The sequence below is a fragment of the Syngnathoides biaculeatus genome, chromosome 20 (assembly GCF_019802595.1).
Source record: "Syngnathoides biaculeatus isolate LvHL_M chromosome 20, ASM1980259v1, whole genome shotgun sequence".
Taxonomy (NCBI): Eukaryota; Metazoa; Chordata; class Actinopteri; order Syngnathiformes; family Syngnathidae; genus Syngnathoides; species Syngnathoides biaculeatus.
The window spans coordinates 15730381-15751444 of record NC_084659.1 but is presented as its reverse complement, the minus strand read 5'-3'; the positions used below and the strand labels follow the sequence as shown (position 1 = coordinate 15751444).

At 45.6% G+C, this 21064-nt stretch overlaps 1 long non-coding RNA gene across 2 annotated transcripts in view; it reads right to left on the bottom strand.

The window, feature by feature from the left end:
• LOC133493523 (uncharacterized) overlaps positions 1–21064 on the bottom strand; it is a 182035-nt gene that overhangs the window by 8170 nt on the left and 152801 nt on the right. The window contains exon 6 of one of the 2 annotated variants that reach the window (XR_009793030.1): positions 4902–5245. The exons of the other annotated variant lie outside the window; for it this stretch is intronic. This is a non-coding gene — a long non-coding RNA (uncharacterized LOC133493523). Of the gene's footprint in view, positions 1–4901; positions 5246–21064 lie in introns of those variants that run through there. 2 annotated transcript variants of the gene reach the window in all.

The following is a 21064-nucleotide window of genomic DNA, read 5'->3' as shown; positions in this document are numbered from 1 at the left end:
CATGCATGGCACGGAAGGTTCCCCTGCTTAAACCAGCACATGTCAAGGCCCGTCTTAAGTTTGCCGATCATCATTTGGATGATACAGAGGAGTCATGGGAGAAGGTTTGTTGTCAGATGAGACCAAAATGGACTTTTTGGTCATAATTCCACTAACCGTGTTTGGAGGAAGATGAATGATGAGTTCCATCCAAAGAACACCATCCCTACTGTGAAGCATGGGGGTGGGAGCATCATGCTTTGGGGGTGATTTTCTGCCCATGAGAAGGACGACTGCACTGTTTTAAGGAGAGGATGACCCCGGCCATGTATTGTGAGATTTTGGGGAACAATCTCTTTCCCTCAGTCAGAGCATTGAAGATGGGTCGTGGTTGGGTCTTTCAACATGACAATGACCCAAAGGACGCAGCCAGGAAAACCAAGGAGTGACTCAGTAAGAAGCATATCGAGGTTCTGGCGTGGCCTAGCCATTCTCCAGACCCAAATCCAACAGAAAATCTTTGGAGGGAGCTGAAACTCTGTTTCTCAGCGACAGCCCAGAAACCTGTCTGATCTGGAGAAGATCTGAGAGGAGGATGGGCCAAAATCCCTCCTGCAGTGTGTGCAAAACCTGGTAAACAACTACAGGAAACGTTTGACCTCTGTAATTGTACAGAAAGGCTACTGTACCAAATATTAACATTCATTTTCTCAGGTGTTCAAATACTCTTTTGAGCTGTATCACAGAAATAAATCATTAAAAAAAAAAAATCATACATTGTGATTTCTGGAATTTTCTTTTTAGATTATCTCTCTCTCAGCGTGGACATGCACCTATGATGAAAATTTTAGACCCCTCCATGAATTCTAAGTGGGAGAACTTGCATGATAGCAGGGTGTTCAAATACTTACTTTGTTCTCTGTAATTGCGACAAGTACTAAACAGACCCATTTCACCCCCTTCAAACACAGCTCATTAAGCTACATTTTTAGATGCGTTAATTTTATCATTCTCAGCGTGATCCAAATAATGCACGGGGAAAATCCAACGCCCGCTGCCGGCCGACCCGGGGGTGCTTTGTGGGGAGAATATCGTTTTAAAAAACATATGTCGCATAGGTAATTATCACGAGGGCTAAAAATAGGATTCCCTCGTATTCCGTGACAACAATGCGTTTAATTGGATCCCTTGCAGCATAATTGAGAGTGAATGGAAATTTGCATTTTGTCGCATATCAAGAATAAACATTGTGGCAGTTCATAAGATATTAGGCATTAAAACGTAAAAGCATTTGGGATTATTTTAGTGTTAAAGCAGGGATTGGATCAACGGTGCCAGTCTGTGAGTCTCAACTATTTTTAGAGGATGACCCACGGGGGCGATGCTTGACATCACGCTGATTGTAGCGGGTGCGATTAGCTACAAATACCTTCGGTGTTGGAGCTGAGACACTTTCAAGTCGAATTGAACCCTGTGACGATTAAAATAATAATTAAAATAAATCGGTCACGCTGTTTGCCGACTGGAACGCCGAACAGTCGACGAGACTGAACATCGAAATCGGAGGGAATCGGATTCCTACCATCCGTAATCCGAAAATCCTTGGCGTCACCTTCGATCCCGCGAAAATCGTGGACTCCAAAATCAATAAAAGAAAAAGTTTTTAAGTGCCTAGCCGGCACCACGTGAGGCCAGACAAAGGAGACCATCATCACTACGTCTAAGGCCATCGGAAGATGGATCCTGAACTACGCGGCGCCCGTGTGGATTCCCAACCTGAAGCCAACTCACCGGGACTCCCTCCGGGCAGCCCAAAACACTGCCCTTCGAACCGCCACGGGCTGCCACAAAATGGCTTCCATCGACCACCTACACGCCGAGTCGAAACTCCTTCCGGTACGCGAGCACAATGTGATGCTAACGGAACAATACGCGCTTCAGTGCTACCTCGCCGGACATCCTAATCACGAGATGACAAACCAAGAACCGCATCATCTCTTCAACCATGTTCAAAAACCGACCTGTGGCTCACTTTCTGGACCTTGATACAGACTAACGACTGTCGTACTTGGCTACAGCAACAACAACCGTTAAAAAGCTTCCAAATGTGGAATCTAACGGCCTTTCGGCCAAGCAGTAGACAAATGGAAAGAATTCATCATCATTACTTTCTAAAGGACAATCCACGTTCGCATCATTAAACGTGGATATTTTTCTTCTCTTTCTGCATTTAGGAGAAAGACGCGTAAGCCTCGGGGTGATTTTTGGGAGCATATGTACAATTAAGAAAAGATAGCGGCCTCTTTTGAAAGCGGCTTTTCTCCGAGATGAGTATCAATTTTACTTCCGCGGGCTGGGACCGGGGAGTCCGCGAACGGTCTGAGACAATGAAAGTGAACCGCATAACCGGGATTGTTCTTTGAGGTAGAAAAGTGGATGCAAAGAAGTACTCCGGGTACTAAAAATACTCCGCCGTAATCTTCATCAGAAGCCGAGTTATAGTCTATCGAGCGAGACGTTATTCACGATAAGTGCCGCGACCGCCGCCGGTGCACGGAGCGGGCTCGCGGATGCGCAGGGCCTCGGCGGAGGACGTATCATTTTCTTTATGTCACTTGTAAAAGAGCCATTTATAACTGTGAAATTCAGTCAATAAATCCCGCTGCCCTCCGTGGCCTTTTTCTCCCTCGGCAGAACACATCGCAAAATGTCACCGTGAAGCACCTTCGGAATACCCCCCCCCCCCAAAAAAAAAAGAAAAAAAAAATCTGCGATAAACATGTTGCGGGCGTAATTTACACGGTAAATTCCTCGGGGCCTTCTTCAGACGGGCTCACGCCCACCCTCTTTTTCGCCCTTGCCTCGAAATTGTTTTATAGCATTACGTTTAACGCGTTTTGTTTTGGTTTTTTTTTTCCACGGCGGGCCAATTTTCCGCTTTTGTCGAGGAACAATCGAGGCTTTCCCGCCCCCACCGTGACTCGGAGTGTGTTGGAGTGGGTTTTATGGGGAGTTGACTCGCTTCATGAGCTGTGAAGTCTCCATGGTCAACTTATGGGGTCTAAAGTATAGGCAAGGGTGGGGGGGCGGTGGGGGGGTGATGAATCAGCTGTCACTGCCTCATTTATCCAGTGTGGGCCACTACATAAGCATTTTTTTCAAAAATCTTTTCGTCACTATGCCTCAAAAGAAAATTTACATGCAAGCATCCCACCACACAATTGAAACAATTTGAAATACTTGACATTTTGGCAGCATATTTCTGTCGTGAATAGAAGGTCAACTTACTTCACGTTTTATGTGTACTTTGATCAATGTGAAATCAATGTCCTCTTGTGTATAACACGACATGACATAGCTGTACATTTCATTTTTTTGACAGGGGCGGGAGGGGGGATTGAAACTAGTCTTTGAACGCGAAAACTTCAAGAAGCTATCAGACGTCGCTTAAATGTAATGACAATACTTCGTGTTTCCTGGCGGACGCTTCCGTGGCCCATCAGATTAAAAAGAACGGCGACGTTTCCTTCAAATCCGACGACAAAGGCGGGTTCAGACGGCGCGCGCCGACAAATATAACGCGCAATCTTGCCGTCGGTTCTCGAGAGATGTCATTGCGAGAACCGACGGGAGTCACCGGGGGACCAGACAGTCAAGGGAAATTAAAAATAGTCTCTCCAGTGGCGCACGTGCGAACACTTGGGTTCGGAACAGCTAAGCTGCACATTCCTTCTTCCAATACAGGTGCAAATACTGCTCGTACCAGTGTATAGTACTGCACATGTGTTGGGCACTCTAGATAAACATGCACAGTCCAAAACGACTGCTGTATCAACACTTCTGCTCGTACTGTTATATAAAGTCACTTTGGGGTCGTAATAGCAGTTACAAAATGTATTCTGGTACTTATAACTGGATATAATCTTTAGATTGAGTGCAAGAATATTAAAGTAGACCTTTTTTCTCTCTTGTATTGTTACTTTCATGAGCAAGGCTCGGGCACTACCAGGAGGGGCGTGGCCGGGCCGCTGTTCTGGTCTGACACCTGACACTGGTCGCAGCCATTTTGCATGAGGCACTGTGATTAGAGCAAGTGTTTAAGTTGGAGTTTTGTCACTGGCATTTGCCAGTTTGTTGCTTTGTGTTAGTGAGTCATCGAACCCTGTTTGTTGTTTTTGGATCCTCCTGTCTCGGACTGTGTATTTGTGCGTGTTTTCAGTTGAGAATAAAAACCCGCTGAACATTGTGCCTTTGGCCTGGGAGTCCTGCATTTGGGTACGCCTCCGCACCGCGGGGATGTGACAGTCACTTTGCCGTGAGAAAAAAACAAAACAAAATCAATTGCATAAGGCCGATGATAACTGGCGCTTCATGTATTTCAACGGTCTCATTGTATTTCCCCTATTTAAATTCTATTAATTATTATTCTCTAAGTGGTTTTTTTTGTATGGTATTTACTGAATATTTAACATTTTCTCATTGACAGTGGGAGTAAAAAAATAATAAAATAAAAAAAAAAAAAAATCAGCCACGGTATTTTTGGCTTAGACTGGCCGGTTTATAATTAACGGGGCACAACCAACTAGAATACAAAACATAACTGTAATCGTTGTGGTGAGGTTTCAATTTTATGTTGTCTCTCTTCTTCACTGCTACCTTAACAGCCTGGCTTGACTAGACAGGAAGAGCGGGAGTGATAATTTATCAAGTGGTAAATTGAAAACAATTAAAAAAAAAAAAAAAAAACTTAATTGAAAAATAAAACTAAATGAAACCACCTGGAAAAACAGCAACAATACAAACAATAAAAACACTTAAATTGGATCATCCCACCCCCTTGTTTCCCCCCCCCCCCTAGTGGGGTCTACATATCTGTTGAGCTCTGTTCAATATCAAAATCTTGCAATTTTATTTTTTGCTCATCTGAAAAGATCCATGGTAATGTATGATAATGCTGGATTTGGCTTCAGGGATGCTTGTAACTAAATAATAACACTATAATACATAACTAAGTAAACATAAGTAAAATGGAATTCCCCTGATTTATCAGCTCCATTCTAATAAGGTTAAAAATTGCTCCTGTGGTGATCCACAATGGAGGCAATCACCAAGGACAAGGATCTTCCAGGGAGGCGCAGGAGAGGAACAGGTCAAAAGGATGTGTTGGCTTCAAAGGGAGTGGTTGGCTGTGGAGCGTGAAGTGATACGACTGGTTCTCATGTCCTAGTCTTATTTACTCCATCTCCACATGATTGACATGAATGTACTAAAAAAAACAAAACAAAAAAACTGTCTTCATCTGATTTACTGCAGGAATTCCTTGAGATAATAACAATATATATATTAACTGGCAATACTAATCAATCGCAATTGCTAAGGCGTGGAATGGAAGCTTGCGAGTGCTACCGCCATCTCCTCAACGTCCCTGTATTATCCAAACAAAACCCTGCAATCTCTCGCTTTTATTCCATTTTGCTTTAATTACATCACCCTGCTTCCTCTGTCACTACTAGCCTGACAAAAATATTGTAAAACTAATTGCTAATCCTACAATTGGTGAAGTTTTTGTCATTGCATAATGAGGCCCTCAGATATACCTTCAAGTTCCCGGGAATTTTAGACGCTGCACCTGAATTGGGAGACCAACATCAACTCCATCCTCTAACTTCTTCAACTGTTAACTTATAATTCCATTGTAACACGGTGCTAATTTTGTCTTAATGTTGTCGTCGCATCTGTCGGGCCAAATATACAGAACTCGTGCACACGCTGTAGTAGTCTTGCTACTCTGCACCACTTGCATTTCTGTTGTTGACCAATATTTGCCACTTGTGCTTGGAAAATACCTGCACCATTTGCACAATTGACACTGTTCTCGATTATCTCACTACTAGCCACCTTTCAACTTCTTGTTGAAGTATCTGCGCCATTTGCACATTTGGTCACTGTACCAGACTATTGTTCCATTACTAATTTCAAATTGCTGTTGTTGTAGCCAGGGAATCGCACTGTTCACTCGACCTCTAGTTCCAGGAAGGCAGCTGCTTCCTTCGGGCGTTTCCACAAGTCCATTACGGTCAGCGTAGTGGGAGCCGAATGTGCTGCGTGTCGTGAGGGCCCTGTCCGCATTTCGGGCAGATGTCGACGATAGTATTGTCGACACGTCATTGAGGATGCGGCATTGTCCAGAGCGGAGTTACGATAGTTTGGATCTTGTGTCCCGCGGAAGATTGATTTTGGTTTTGTGGTAGGGTAGCCACCAAGGATGACTACCCGGTTTGTAGCCGTCCACCGCGTCTTCAACCGGCGTTCGATGGAGCCCACGTCGGCTTGGTCGTCGAACTCCGTGTCGGTGGGGCTGTCTACGTCGATGTCTTGATCGTATTTACGGACGCCATGGCGAAGTGAACGCGGTTGAGGTGGTTCGTTTGCGCGGGAATCTAGCAGCGTATCAGATACTGCCGGGCGAGTAGTTCCGTTGTGTGCTTCACCGGTAGGACTTTGGTCTCAAGATGCAGGTGTGAGATATCAAACTGGTCTACATTGCTCGAGGACTGCATCATTTGCACAAATGTCAACCCCCACTCCCCCAAAAAATAAGATAGAAAACCCATCAGCATTATCTGATTCTGAAACTGCAATCAAATTGTTGACCTCTCTGTTGGACGTGTTCTCTGAGCACATTTTTTTTTTAAACCGCCTCAGTCTTTACCACAGGCTCTTGAGGCTATGTGAAACTAGTACTAGAACTTGTTTTATCTGGTGGTGTACTACAGTATATCCTGATTGGTTTAGTCCAATCCCTCTATTGAAAATAGACAAATGGGCCGCCCCTCTAAATCGTGGTCCAGTCTCAAAGGAAAACAAAACAACTATCAAGCTAATTACCAGTCCAGTCCAGGTTTTAGTATAACGTTCCGTGTAAAGGAAAGATGTTATGCACCTAATATAGTGACCCATGAATCATAATCATCACAAATAAATTCCAAATCTAACAATGACTAGACGAGTACTATCACTAAATCTAACGATTACCAACAACGCAGTGTTCCTGCAGACTGAACGTAGACTATTTATAACCTGAACACAACGTGTAGCTGAAAACAATAAACGCGTCATTCTGTCAGCTCGTTAGCGAACACCCCCCCCCCCGAGCAATAACAACAGTGACTCACAAACAGTTGTTGTTGAAGTTGCACAGTAAATTGCTTCTTCATCACATTACATGAAATAAGCCTCGGAGCGTTCACTCGTTTGTCTGGAAAATTTACCATTAAATGACTCTTTACTGTGTCAAGTCAAAACGAAATATTTGATGAACGGTGACATCATATAGTAACTTGGGTTAGGGTTCGTGTCTCGGCTAGACTGGATTAGAAGGGAGTCTGCAAGCCTCCAGCTAAACTAGTTTTGGATCAGGACTCTGGACTGACAGATGAGGAATGTCTTTGTCTGGGCGAGAGGCTGCGGCTAACCCTGCCCGACCTCCAGGATCATCAGTTTGTAGAACATTGTGTTAGAAACCCTCCTGGGATGTGAGTGGGGGAGCTCGGGAGCTAATAGGTACAGATATCCATTTTCTTCCCTTGCCCCCCCCCCCCCCTTCTACTGCACACTGCAAAAAATGTCCACGAGTATCACATTCTTCAATCGAGTCTTGCGTGGGGTTATCGTGAAATTAATGTTACACGTTGACGTGTTTTTCGGCGCTTTACGCCAAGACTGGTGAAAACCAATACGCGTTGTCATTGTATTAGCGCACACGCGTGCGTGGTGGGTAAGCTAACACCGCCCCCTCTGGAGCTCAAAAACGAAACGGAAAAACAAAGATGAGAGGAGAGGAAAAAAATGCAAAAATTTAAGATTAATTACAACAAAGAATCAAAGGCAGTGCTTAATTATGTATTATTTGAAGCTAAAACCGAGATCATCCAGAAAGGCTGTAATGTAGCAAATGTGAAGCAGCACAAGTAGACACGCAGAAACACTAATGTATGGCATCAAATACTGCGATGGATGCAAACAACATTGTATAGTACACTATATTAAAGGTCTAGTGTCATCCCTATAAACATTCTAAAATAGACATTGAAATGAAAAATACATAAAACATTATTCACTTCAATGTCTATAGCGGAGAGCCATCCATGCGCAAAGTTGCAGAAGTGTCATTCGACGACATCCTTGTGGTCACCACATTGGCTGCATTCCCTGCCCGTGACGTCACCCCGGACATTGGCCAATGAGAACGCGCGGTGGACCCTACCATGGGAGACAAACACACCCCTTCTGAAACGATAGCTCTTTCCAAAGAAGAAAACATCAAGCAACCGAGTGAAGTTACCGGGGCAATATTACCCGGTGGTTGCGAGCCATATTTAGATGATATGCGGATCACGGCCAAACCACCTCCGCGCGGCGGTGATAAATTCTCACTTCCGCGGCGGACATGAGCCACCGGGACCTCGAGCCACCCCGGCCGACAAGGAAGGGGGCAGGAGGCCGACAGCAGGCTCGGCCTTGTCGACAAGTCCGGTAGCAACCCACAAGGCCTTTGGAGGCTGTCCTTCAGCGGCTGCTAGACGGAAGCTTTTCGATGCGCACATCGACACATTTTGCAACCCTGATTTATGGATTTCGCCCCCCAACTATTTTTTTTTCTAGTTGTGTGTGTGTATATATATATATATATATATATATATATATATATATATATATCATTTGGAACCCACGAAGCAATCCATGCAATGCAATCAATTTTTCACGACAAAACCGGGTCTCTTGCAAACTTATGAAGGGTAAATTCATCCTCCCGAGTGTTCAAACAATGTCCAGCAATGCAACGAGCCGCCATTTTGGCTAACACGAAGGAACAACGAGCTAGCTTCCCAGAGGTAAAACTAATAGAAACAAAGGAGTCCGCTTGAGGGCGGTCCCACCATGCACGGCACTTCCTGCTTGTTCTCGAAAACAAATCCCTCGAGAGGATTTTCACGGCGGGAGTTACAAAAAGCTGCAAGTCAAAATCACGTTTCGTGGTGAAAAAAATGGATGGGTCCATACCGGCTGCCGTTTTTTTCATTAATAACATGCTAAAAATCATGAATTTCATGACACTTGCCCTTTAATTATTATTTGAAGCTATAACCTAGCTCATCCAGAAAGGCTGTAATGTAGCAAAGGTGAAGCAGCACAAGTAGATGCGCAGAAACACTTGTATGACATTGAATACTGCGATGGATGTAAACAACACTAGTTACATTCCTTGAAAACATTTTTAAAAAATATATTATCCATTGAATTGGTTTATATAAAATGTTCTATACATGTAAAAAGATCGCATAAAATGACATGAAATTTTGGAGCAAAATAATGTGTCAAGAAATTGTCAATTGTTGGAGAGCTTATATCGAGGAATACATTTTGTCCCTTTCGTACACCACGAAGCAGAAACATCATTTTTTAATTATCGTATATATCATGAAAATGATAAATTGTATCTATTCCCTCACCCATTGAGAATTGATAAGGGGTCAGATGAATGAAGCGCATCGTTTATGGAGTTATGCAAATTGTCATTGGCTCCCATCCCTACACTTGTAGCTCATCAAGTGGCACCCAATTATGCTCATTTGCATACAATCTTGTCAGAATTAACTCCAATATTTCAATCCCCATGACTATATTAACGACTTTGACGGGGCACTTTTTGCAGCGTTCTCCCCCCCTCGAACGCGCGAGGCCGAGCGACTGTATTGAGCGTGAGCGACGGGGCGCCTCCCCCAATCACAGGAGGGGGATGCAGCGAGCTCCTCTGCATCTATTGGCTGACCCCCGGGGAGGGGCGGGGACGAAACCGCATCCTCTAAATGCCTCGCGAGGAGGAGGCGGCGGCGGCGGCGGGTCGACGCGGAGAAGGGGATGCTGCCTCCGTCAGCCTCTCTGAAGACGCCACGGGAAGGACACGCGTGAGCCTTCTTTTGTGTTTTGTCACACTTGGACTTCTCCACGTTTCATCCACACAACCCCCCCCCCCACCCCCCACTTCACCTCCTTTTGGTTCGTTCGACTTGTGAGGAGCAGAGGTCTGACAGAGAGGACCACACATCGGCGACTGGCGTCTCGTCACCGGAGCGGCGCACTTGACGGGAATACTCGCAGCTTCCGGGGCTGCTATGTTCAAAACGGTAAGTTTACGTGCGCATCACCTACGATAGTGTATTTTATTTTATTTTAATTTGCTTTGCATGTGCGTCGCCCGGTCGCACACGCGCAAACGCACGTCGCAAGTTAACAAAAGGCTGCATTCAAGTGATCGCGTTTTAGCGCATGTGTTCAGCCATTTCTCAAAATTCTCTCTCTCTCTAAAATTATTTTTTTAATGGCGCAGAATGCACGCCTCGCACGCGCGATTCCCCCCCCCCCCAACCTTAACATGCGAGAGGGTGGCTGGATGGTGCAAAGTGTGGAAGTAGGGAACGCGCACTTGTATGTCGCGCACTCCAGACACGTCTCGAAGAAATCCACAGATTGGTGGCCACCCCTCCCTTCCGTCTCTTTTTTTTTTTTTTTTCCTCGTTTTTTCCCCAAGTGTACCAATGCCATGAAAGTGCATTACATGCACGCAGCTTTTTGTTTTCAAACCCCCCTCCCCCGCCTTCTCACACTCCCCCTGACGTGCACGCCCGAACCCGATTCGGCCGCAATCGGCACGCAGCGCACCCGATGCGTAATTAAAGCGAGCCACTGTGAGGCATCTTTGAGCTCCCTCGGCGTCGTCCCCGCGCACCCACACAGCAGGCATCTGGGCTGTGCGCGAGAGAGGGAGACGCTCTCTCATCTCCGAACCAATAGGGCGTTTATCTGCCCCCCCCCCCCCCTTCAACGCACCCTCTTGGTCCGAAATGTAAGTCGTCCAGCGCAAGACGTGCCGGTGCGCGTTTCAAAAGGCAGGTGGGGTTGCAATGCTTGCGTTTCTCCATGCCGGGATGGTGGCGAGAATACAATTTGGGCCTTCAACTCCACCCCCCCCCCCCCATCCCCCCTTGCACCCCCTACACCCCGCTCCCAAAAAAGCTGCCTGGAAAGGAATAAGCAGGAGGGGGGGAAAAAAAAACAAACATGAAAAACATCCACCATCATGCTGCTTTTTTTTTTTTTTTTGTACGCCTTGCTAAGAGTCCTTGATTGAAACGACCGTTCGGGGCAACCAGTAAAGAGCGACAAGGCGTTTATGATAATGAAATGTATTGTTTTTCCCTGGCAGCAGTACAAAACAACAACAAACAAACAAAAATGGAGCACAGCACTAATGGCCGGCTTCATTATTTTGGGCACATTTGCTCCAAAACAGATCAATATTACATGCCCACTACAAGTCATATGCGGAACGTGAGTGGCTCGGGGGGGGGAATTGCCTATTGATCCCTACGCGACGGCGCCGGAGAAGATATCATACCCGCGGCGGCCTCGCGGAGGCTCCGGGAGTGTCGTTTACGCCGCGCAGGTGTTCGGAATTATGCACTTCTCTGTAGGTAGGGGGCAGCAGGTAACCCCTGGGGGTGACGAACGTGTGGGCGAAAAAGGGGGACTCGAAAACCCAAATCAATCTCAGGACGATCTGCGGCGTGACGGTAAAAAGGGATGCTGCGGGATCTTGTGCGGCGGGGGCCCGCCGAGTGAAATACATGTAAACATATTCACAGTACGGTGGGGGGTGGGGGGAACAGCCGGCGCAGCCAAGCGTCGGCTCTCTGATAGCATTCTTTTCCCAAACAGCCAGGGATTCGCATTAAAATGGAATAAGCACAAACAGAAAGCACCGGGAATATGGGGTGGGCTGGTGGGAGCTTTTTTTTTTTTTTTTTTTTGGGGGGGGGGGTGAGAGTTCTTGGAGACATATTTGACAGGCTGCATTGGGAAAAAAAAAAAAAAAAAAAAACAATCCGGAAAAAAAAGAAACTATATCAGGATTTGTCACCGCGCTGGCTTTTGTGAGACGGCATCTAAAGGTCACAATGACATTTGCCGACGCGTTTGTATCACGTGGCATTTGCAATTTACTTTTGCATCTTGTAAAACGGAGTCGCGTTCTGCAAAAATGAAAAAAAAAAAAAAAAAAAAAAAAGAGTTAACTGTGATAAGTGCAACATTGTGTCGCTTTACAGTCAACCGTCATTCATCGCAATAGATGAAATCTGTGAGGTGGCTGCCGATTAGGCCGCCGGGAGTTACATATATGCAATTCAATGCCGATATGTAATACTTTAGGGGGGGGGTGTTAATTTTCCACTTGAGGCCGACGTCAAGATCCATCCATTTTTTGAGCTGCTTATCCTCACAACGATCGCAGGAGTGCTGGAGCCTATCCGAGCTATCTTGAAGCCTGAGGCGGGCTACACCACGAAGTGGTTGCTAGGCAATCATAGGGCAGATAGAAACAAACAACCATTCGCACTCACAATCACACATACAAAAAGCTCACGCCCATTAGGCAGATTTGCTCTGCTTGAATGCCGTGAATAACAGCCCATGTGGACATTTGGGAAAATGTGATCCAAAATCACACTGATGGCCTGAACAATGTAATTAGCGAAAAGCATGATGGGAAGCCAAAATTTACTGTGGTGATGTTTATAAACTCCAGTGCTGTAGAATATCAAGCTTAACATTGCTCTTTATTTTCAGTGCTTTTCTGGTCATATTCTTTGTATCCTCGAGTCATTTGTTCACTTATCAAAAGTATGAGTTGAGATGACTATAGACAATAATTGTGTCATAGAAAACAACAAAATATGTATATCAAATTCGTACAGGGCGGCACAGTGGGATCAGCTGGTATAGCGTTGGCCTCACAGTTCTGAGGACCCGGGTTCAATCCCAGGCCTACATGTGTGGAGTTTGCGTGTTCTCCCCGTGCCTGTGCGAGATTTCTCCGGAATATTTCCTCCCACATTCCAAAAACATGCAACATTAATTGGACACTCTAAAATTGCCCATAGGTGTGATTGTGAGTGCAGCTGTTTGTCTCTATGTCGCCTGCTATTGGCTGGCAACCAGTTCGGGGTGTAATATAGGCTCCAGGACTCCCTGCGACCTTCGTGAGGATAAGCAGCAAAAGAAAATGGATGGATGGATGGATGGGAATTTGTACAGGTGAGAACTGCACCGCGGATCGTGGTTGAACATGATTGGAACATACGCCCAGATTGCAGTTTCAAACGGGGCATTCGTGGGAGTTTTAGCAAGGGAAAAATGAAAGCGCCCCAAAGTCCACACGAGACCACAGGAAGTCGAAAAGAGATCCGATCCCGCCGCCGATGCATTTCGACGACGTATAATTAGGTCTGCGGCGGGAACTTTCCACCCCGATGGGCTCGTGGCCTCTTGACCGGCCGGAGATGACAAATATGAATATAGATGGCGGCGCGTCGGCGAGGCGGCGCACACGTGCCACATTTGCACCTGCTGATTCAATTTGGCTCTGACTTTGAGGGATATGCCGCCGGCACCATTTTCCTCCCTCCTTCCTCCTTTCTTCCTCCTCCTCCCTCCATTCTGGCCAGCAGACATTATGCAAAAAAAAAAAAAATTACAAATGATTGTCGGACTGTTCCCCGTGCCTTTGACCTCATCCGAAAGGTGGATAGTTCGGTTCAAGACTTAAAATTTAAGTTAAAAAATATTCATAATAATACAGCCCGATGCAAATTAGCAAGAAACCGCAAAGAAAGAAACCCTTTCACAGTGCGCTATGCATGTTTGGACATAAATATATTTAACATATGCGCACTTTAGGTCCGCAAATTCACGCATTTCAAGCGATGCTGGACGCGTTCCTATGCGTGCGCAGTCATTAGCGGAGCAAGGTGCGCTCTCGCTCTATAGTCTTGCGTGCGCGCTTGGCCCTCGGGCGAGTTGTGTCCAGAGAAGTGCTTAAAAAAAAAAAAAAAAAAAAAAAAACACAGAGCGGGTCCTGTGGTTAATTCGGAATATCGATTTTACATTAATGACCGACTTGCCGACGGCCGAGTGCGGATCCGAACGCGAAAAGCGGAGCGACGCGCGCGCAGAGGTGCACGCGTCGCATACTTCATTATGCATACGTGCCGCAAAAGGATTTCTTTAATCGACTTCCTTCTTACCTTGGCGAAATAGCAAATCAATCGGGTGAAGGTCAAAGAGAGTGACAGTGGAGCCTCGGGGCGCCGCCCGCCCGCCGCGGGGCTTAAGCCGAAGTAGCGGAAGGTGGCTCGGTCGTGTCAAGCCAGTGCTACGTCAGTTATGCTTGGAGGGGGGGGGGGGGGGGGGAAATCAACATCATAATCTGTGTAAAGGAAGACACCGTGGTTTGGTGTCTTCCTTTACCGATGTTGGAGGAAATGTCCAGAGATCCGCATTAGGATTCGGACTGTACCCCAAATTTACTGAACTTCACCTCTCAAAACGAATCATCCTAATCCTGCAGTACTCATTTCCACCTGGAACGCTACCGATGTCGATATCCAGTATATTTTCTTATACAGTGAAGAAAATAAGTATTTGAACACCCTGTTATATTGCAAGTTCTCCCACTTAGAAACCATGGAGGGGGTTTGAAATTTTCATCGTAAGTACTTGTCCACTGCGAGAGAGAACTATTTGCCTGAAAGAGCTTCAAACAAGTATTTGAACACCTGAGAAAACCAATGTTAATATTTGGTACAGTAGCCTTTGTTTGCAATTACAGAGGACAAACGTTTCCTGTAGTTGTACACCAGGTTTACATACACTGCAGGAGGGATTCTGGCCCACTCCCCCACAGAGATCTTCTCTAGATCAGATAGGTTGCTGGACTGTCTTTGAGAAACACGGAATATCAGCTCAGTCCAAAGATTTTCTATTGGTTTTAAGGTCTGGAGACTGGCTCGGCCACACCAGAACCTTGATATGCTTCTTACGGAGCCACTCCTTGGTTTTCCTGGTTCTGTGCTTCGGGTCATTGTCATGTTGAAAGGCCCAGACATGACCCATCTTCAATACTCTGACTGAGGGAAAGAGGGAAATTTTGATCCCCCAAATCTCACTATACATGCCCGCGGTCATCCTCTCCTTAATACAGAGCAGTCGTCCCCCAAAGCATGATGCCACCACCCCCATGCTTCACAGAAGGGATAGTGTTCTTGGGATGGAACTCATCATTCGTCTTCCTCCAAACACGGTTAGTGAAATTATGACCAAAAAGTTCCATTTTTGGATTGTCTGACCACAAAACTTTCTCCCCAGAGTCCTCTGTATCATCCAAATAGTCATTGGCAAACTTAAGATGGGCCTTGATATTTGCTGGTTGAAGCAGGGGAAGGAACCTTTCGTGCCATGCATGATTTCAAACCATGATGTCCGAGTTTATGACCAACCTCGGAAACGGTGGGCCAAGCTTTTTCAGGTCAAGTCATGTCGTGTAGTCCTGGGCTTATTCCCCACCTTTCTGAGGATAATTGAGACCCCACGAGGTGATATCTTGCAGGGGGCTCCACTCCGATTGAGATTGACCGTCATGTTTCGCTTCTTCCATTTTCTAATGATTGCTCCAACAGTGGACCACCTTTTTTCACCAAGCTGCTTGGCAATTTCTCCGTAGCCCTTTCCAGCCGTGTGGAGTCGTACAATTTTGTCTGCGGTGTCTTTGGACAGCTCTTTGGTTTTGACCATGTTACAAGTTTGAGTCTTACTGATTATATGCGGTGGACAGGTGTGTTTATGCATCTAACGGCCTCACACAGGTGCATCTGATTCTGGATAATACATGGAGTGAAAGTAGACTTTTAAAAGCGGACTAAAGGGTTTTTGAGGGGCAGAATTCTAGCTGATAGACTGGTGTTCAAATACTTATTTGCAGCTGTATCACAGAAATCGTTACAAAATCAAATATTTTGATTTCTGGATTTTTCTTTTTAGATTACTGTATCTCTCTCACAGTGGACATGTACCTACCATGAAAATTCCAGACCCCCTCCATGATTTCTAAGTGGGAGAACTTGCAATATAGCAAGGTGATCAAATACTTATTTTCTTCACTGTATTATGCATTTTAATCAACTGGCCAATGAAGTTGAGTGAATTAGAGATGCGCCTATTCAGAGGTCTCAAACCAGCGGCCCGGGGGCCACTTGCAGCCCACGAGATAATATTTTGTTGCCCCCCACCTTCACGTGAAAGTTTAACATTATTGCGAACCTCGAGTTGTCCTGTATATTTTTACACTTTTTACAGTGTTGTGTACGGCACGTGTACATTGTGATTTCTGGAGTTTTCTTCTTAAGATTATCTCTCTCACAGCAGACACGCACCTACCATGACACTTCCAGACCCCCTCCATGATTTCCAAGTGGGAGAACTTGCAATATAGCAGGGTGTTCAAATACTTATTTTCTCCCCTGCACAGCGTTGGTGAGGAATAAGAAATAATTGACGGCAATAATAAAGTCCACTTCCAGCCCGCCAACGACAGAAAGCACTTTACAGCAAATTCATATTCATGCATTTACCCACACATTTATAGTGCACTGCCGGAGGCTGACGCGGGAACGTCCTATATGCTGCTCATGGAGGAGCGTTTTAAGGATAATTCTTTTCCTCAAGGACACATCTCCACAGCGTCTTGGAGACATAGTACTACCAATTATTAGATGGCCGGTTCTACCTCTTAATCCGGGCCTCCTTGTACTCAGCCTCTTCGCTATTTACGGTCAGTGCACTTGAGGGCAGGTTAGTCCAAAGTAACGTCCATTTTTTCACTCAGATAGAAAACACAACAATTACTATTTTAAACTTGTGCTGACACGAAAAGGTTTATTGGGAAGAAAAAAAAAAAAGGATGGATACTGGTATGGGATGGGAGAGAAACAAAAATGGCTCATGCTGTTCTGGCTCAATATAGCAGTAATAATAAAAAAAGGATTCTAAAAGAGACAGAGTGGAGTGCAAACTCGAGAAAAAGCGCACGAGCTAAGGTCTATTACCGATGGACGTCGAGGTAATTTGTAAGCGGCCTACTTTCCGCATACGTCTGACCTTTATGTCTTCCGAGCACATTTACTGCCACTCAGCAGATGCAACACTGCCTTGTTACCGCTTAGACCGTGCTTGCCTTATAATCACCTCCCCAAGGGTCATTATGCCCACCATGGAAACCGACGCGTGGAGGTTTTTCCCGAAGCTGAAGTCCTACAAATTCCTCGCACTGTACGCAACAGCCGAGCCTACTTTGTATAGTAAGTAATATTATTATTTTTTTTTTCCAGGAACTGTAGGTCACCCTGTAACCACAAAGGGCACAGATGAATACCCAAACCTGCAGGAACGCAATCATCTTTATGTCCTCGCGCCACTAAATCCCATCCAAGCCCCATGAAGCCAAAGGGAAGATTTATCCCCCTTTTCAATAAACAGCATAAAACAAACAGTTCTGCCCGGTCGTCGGGCGACACGGCCGACTTGAGTCAGGCACTGGGCCCTGAATCAGTAGCCGTAAAGGCACCCCCCCCCCCCCCGGGACCGGTGCTCTGCGCCCCCCTGGTGCGAACGCATTAATTTAAAGTAGTCATATCTCACCGGTCTCCAATCAAACAGTATTTGTGCAGTTACTGGCCAAAGCAGCCTCAGCGCATAATGGCGGTGGGACCCGTTGGGAAAGTTAAGTGCGAAGGCGCTGCCAAGAGCTGAATGAAAAAAGCCTTTCACCTTCAACTGTGATGAGAACTCATCCAAATTCGGGTGTATCGTGATTAGCCTGACAGAACCGCGAGTGTGAGTGCAGATAATCTACAAATGTTGTATTCTTGGCACATATCCCAAGAAATCCAAAACGTGTGTCTGGGTAACATTAAAAAAAAAAAAAAAAAAAGTGGGACATCGTGCCCACCGTAGGGATTCCGAAACCTGCCGCGTGAGTGATTCCTCTCCTGTTCATCTTTTGACACTTGGGGGGGGGGGGGGGGGGCGCGTTAGCTCCATGAATGAACACCTTAGACTGACCTATAAAGGACCTCCAATGGCTCCCGTGCAAATGTCACAGCCTCATGCGCGTCAAGTAGTTTCTAGCCTTTTAGCCGATAACTACCAGCTGTCGATGATCTAATTCTCTGCTGGGGGTTTCCGAGACGTCCTTGGAACTATTTACACACGTCGATCTCGTATTTGCCGGTCCAATATTAACATGTCTTTCTTTGTCCAACAGCACCCAAACGTTGCGTTCCCCCCGTTGAGCTCCATTCAAAGAAGCAATCGCTTCAATTGCATCAAACTACGCGTTTTCCACTAATTGCGATCGCAATCTTTTGCCCTCATAGCGGTCGACACGTCATCACCGACTCCAGACCAGACCTCTTACGACTAGGTTAGCGCAATTGGTTTGTCGAACCCATTGTCACATCGTTCGGGGGTGGCCACCGTTCACCACGTGAGACAGCCGCACGATACCAATTTATTGCTTCAGCCGTGTTTGGACAGAAATATTTATTTGGCAAGCAAGTTACTGTGACGTTACAACAAAATAGTCGTGAAACTCAACATCCTTAAACCAAAAATGCGCACAAGATAGGCACCAGTGTTGTGGAGTAACTTATTACACGTACAGTAATCAGAGTACATCATTTAAAGGGGAAATCCAGTGCTTTTGCATGAACAGTGTATCCAATAGGTCATATGTAATATGTACCCTATTTTGACAATGTGATGTTAAATCCTCTCTCATTTAATAATGTTTTGAGGAGATTTTTATCAAAAAATTACGAATTTTCAGGGGCGCTGTCATTTTCGGTAGTCACATGATCTACGTGGGCATGTGTACCGTGTTGCAAAAAAGGCTTGATTACATGGGCACCATGATGCCCAGCGCTGATTTCTCAAATTTATCCTCATTTGATGAAGAAATAGCAGTATCGGTTGATCGGGAAGACGGAGGAATACTTCGATACAGATTTGAACCTGCGGCTGTAATTAATGTTGAATATTCACGTGGTTCTTCGGGCGGAATGACGCAGAGTCCGACTACTCGGAGGCCTATGCTGACATAAGTGCGTAAACAAAGGCCCGCAGGAGCTCCGGGCTGGCACCCGCGGATGGTTCTTCGGACGTGAATGGCGCCGAATCTGACGAGCGAGCTCTGGCGGCGGGCCGTGAGTCGAGCTTCCAGGCGGCGGAGGCCGTTAGCCACGGACGCCGAAGCGAGGCTAAAGGCCTCCGCCACCAACGAAGCTCAGCTAAAAGGCCTCTGCCGCCGCTAAAGGCGGGCCGCAAGATTCGAATATTCAATATTAATTACAGCCGCAGGTTCAAATCTGCATGGAAGTATTCCTACGTCTTCCCGATCGAGCAATACTGCTATTTCTTCATCAGATGAGGATAAATACGAGAAATCGCCGCTGGGCATAAACGGCGTCCCATGTAATCGGCACACGTCACATCCGCGCAAATAGGTCATGTGACTCCCGAAAATGGCAGCACCCCTGAAAATTTGTAATTGTCGATAAAAAATCTTCTCAAAACATTATTAAATGAGAAAGGATTTAAAATCACATTGTCAAAATAGGGTACATATTACGTGATTTATTGGATACACTGTTCGTGCAAAGCACTGGATTTCACCTTTAAAATGGTATCTACTTGTAATCTATTACAACGTGTAGTTACAATTGTTGCTTTTGGAAATTTCCATGATTACAATTCAAATATAGCTCATCGTATTTTTCATAATACTTCCTCCTGCTGAAGGCTTTTGATTGGCCAGTGTCAATCTGCCCTCGTCACAAACATAACATATTTTTCCAAACATCACCACAATTCTGAAAAGGTTTGGACTCGTTCTGCTGAGCAGAAAAGTATTTGCATTTATTAAACCAAGGAATTGTGTTTCCAAGCATCTTGTAATTTGTTCGTTAAGCCATTCTAATCCCGCCCTCCATTGAATCAACGCAAGGCGAGATAACGTTAAACAAAAAAAAAAAAAAAAAAAAAAAAAAAAAAGGGTAATGATTCCCTTTCTCAAGCAGTCGCAAAAAAACAAGCGAAGCGGCGCTCCCGCACGGCCGAGGGGGGTCACCGGGTGAGGATCGGTAAGCGGTTCGTGTCCGCGGTCAAGCTCAGCCTCCATTTTATCACAACGCTTTCGGTGTTGCGCCTTATCAAAGTTTCCGAAAAATAAAACCAGCTCCGCGTTCCCGCCTCTCCCATCTCTCAGCCTGTCGCCGGTCGACGCCGGAGCAAAAGGTTGAGAAATGAACCTCTGGCGCGGCGCGGCGAAACTGCAGCGCTTCCGCAGTGTACACGGGTATTTTATTTATATATTTTGGATTTTATTCCCCGCGTCTCCCGTGTGGACGCCGAGGTGCTAACCGGGGACTCTGATGAAATGAAACCATTTCTCTCTTTTCTTGTCCTTGCTCTCCGGCCGGAGTTCCACTCCCTCCTTTTCTCTCGCTCTCACGGGCCCGAAATATCGCAAGCGCCGTCGAAATCCATCTCTTCGTTAAGAGGCATTTACAAAGGTCACGGTACAAATTCAAGCCCGAGCCACCGGCAGGGGAGGGGGTCACAGAAACATGATGTAGAAATGCATATTTCACAGAGGATTGTTGCTATAATAATAAAAAGAAAGTCCCTTTATCCCCCATTTGTGTTAATAAAATTGCGAGATGAAGAGAGAAATTAAATAAATCTTCAGTATTAAACCATTTGGTCGTTATTATTTGTAGTATTATAAGTAGTAGTATTATAGAAACAGATTTCACTTTGAATTATCATCATAATTTACAAGTGGCTTTGCTTTGTGGAACTGATTATCATTTGTAAATGTATCCATAATCAAAGTAAATATTTTTCTTCCCCTCCCTCGGGCCTGCACGTGTGCGCAGTTTGTGTTTACCATGTAATTCCATCTTTTAATGTCAAGAGAATTGCAACACTATCCCTATTATCGCCACAATCCCATTGGTGGGATATTAATAATGATTACGCCGACTATAGGATGTACATTTTTTTTTTTTTTTTTTTGCCGTCGTTTGCTTCAAACGGCCGCGTGAAAACGGCACCCGGGCCAAACCCGCTG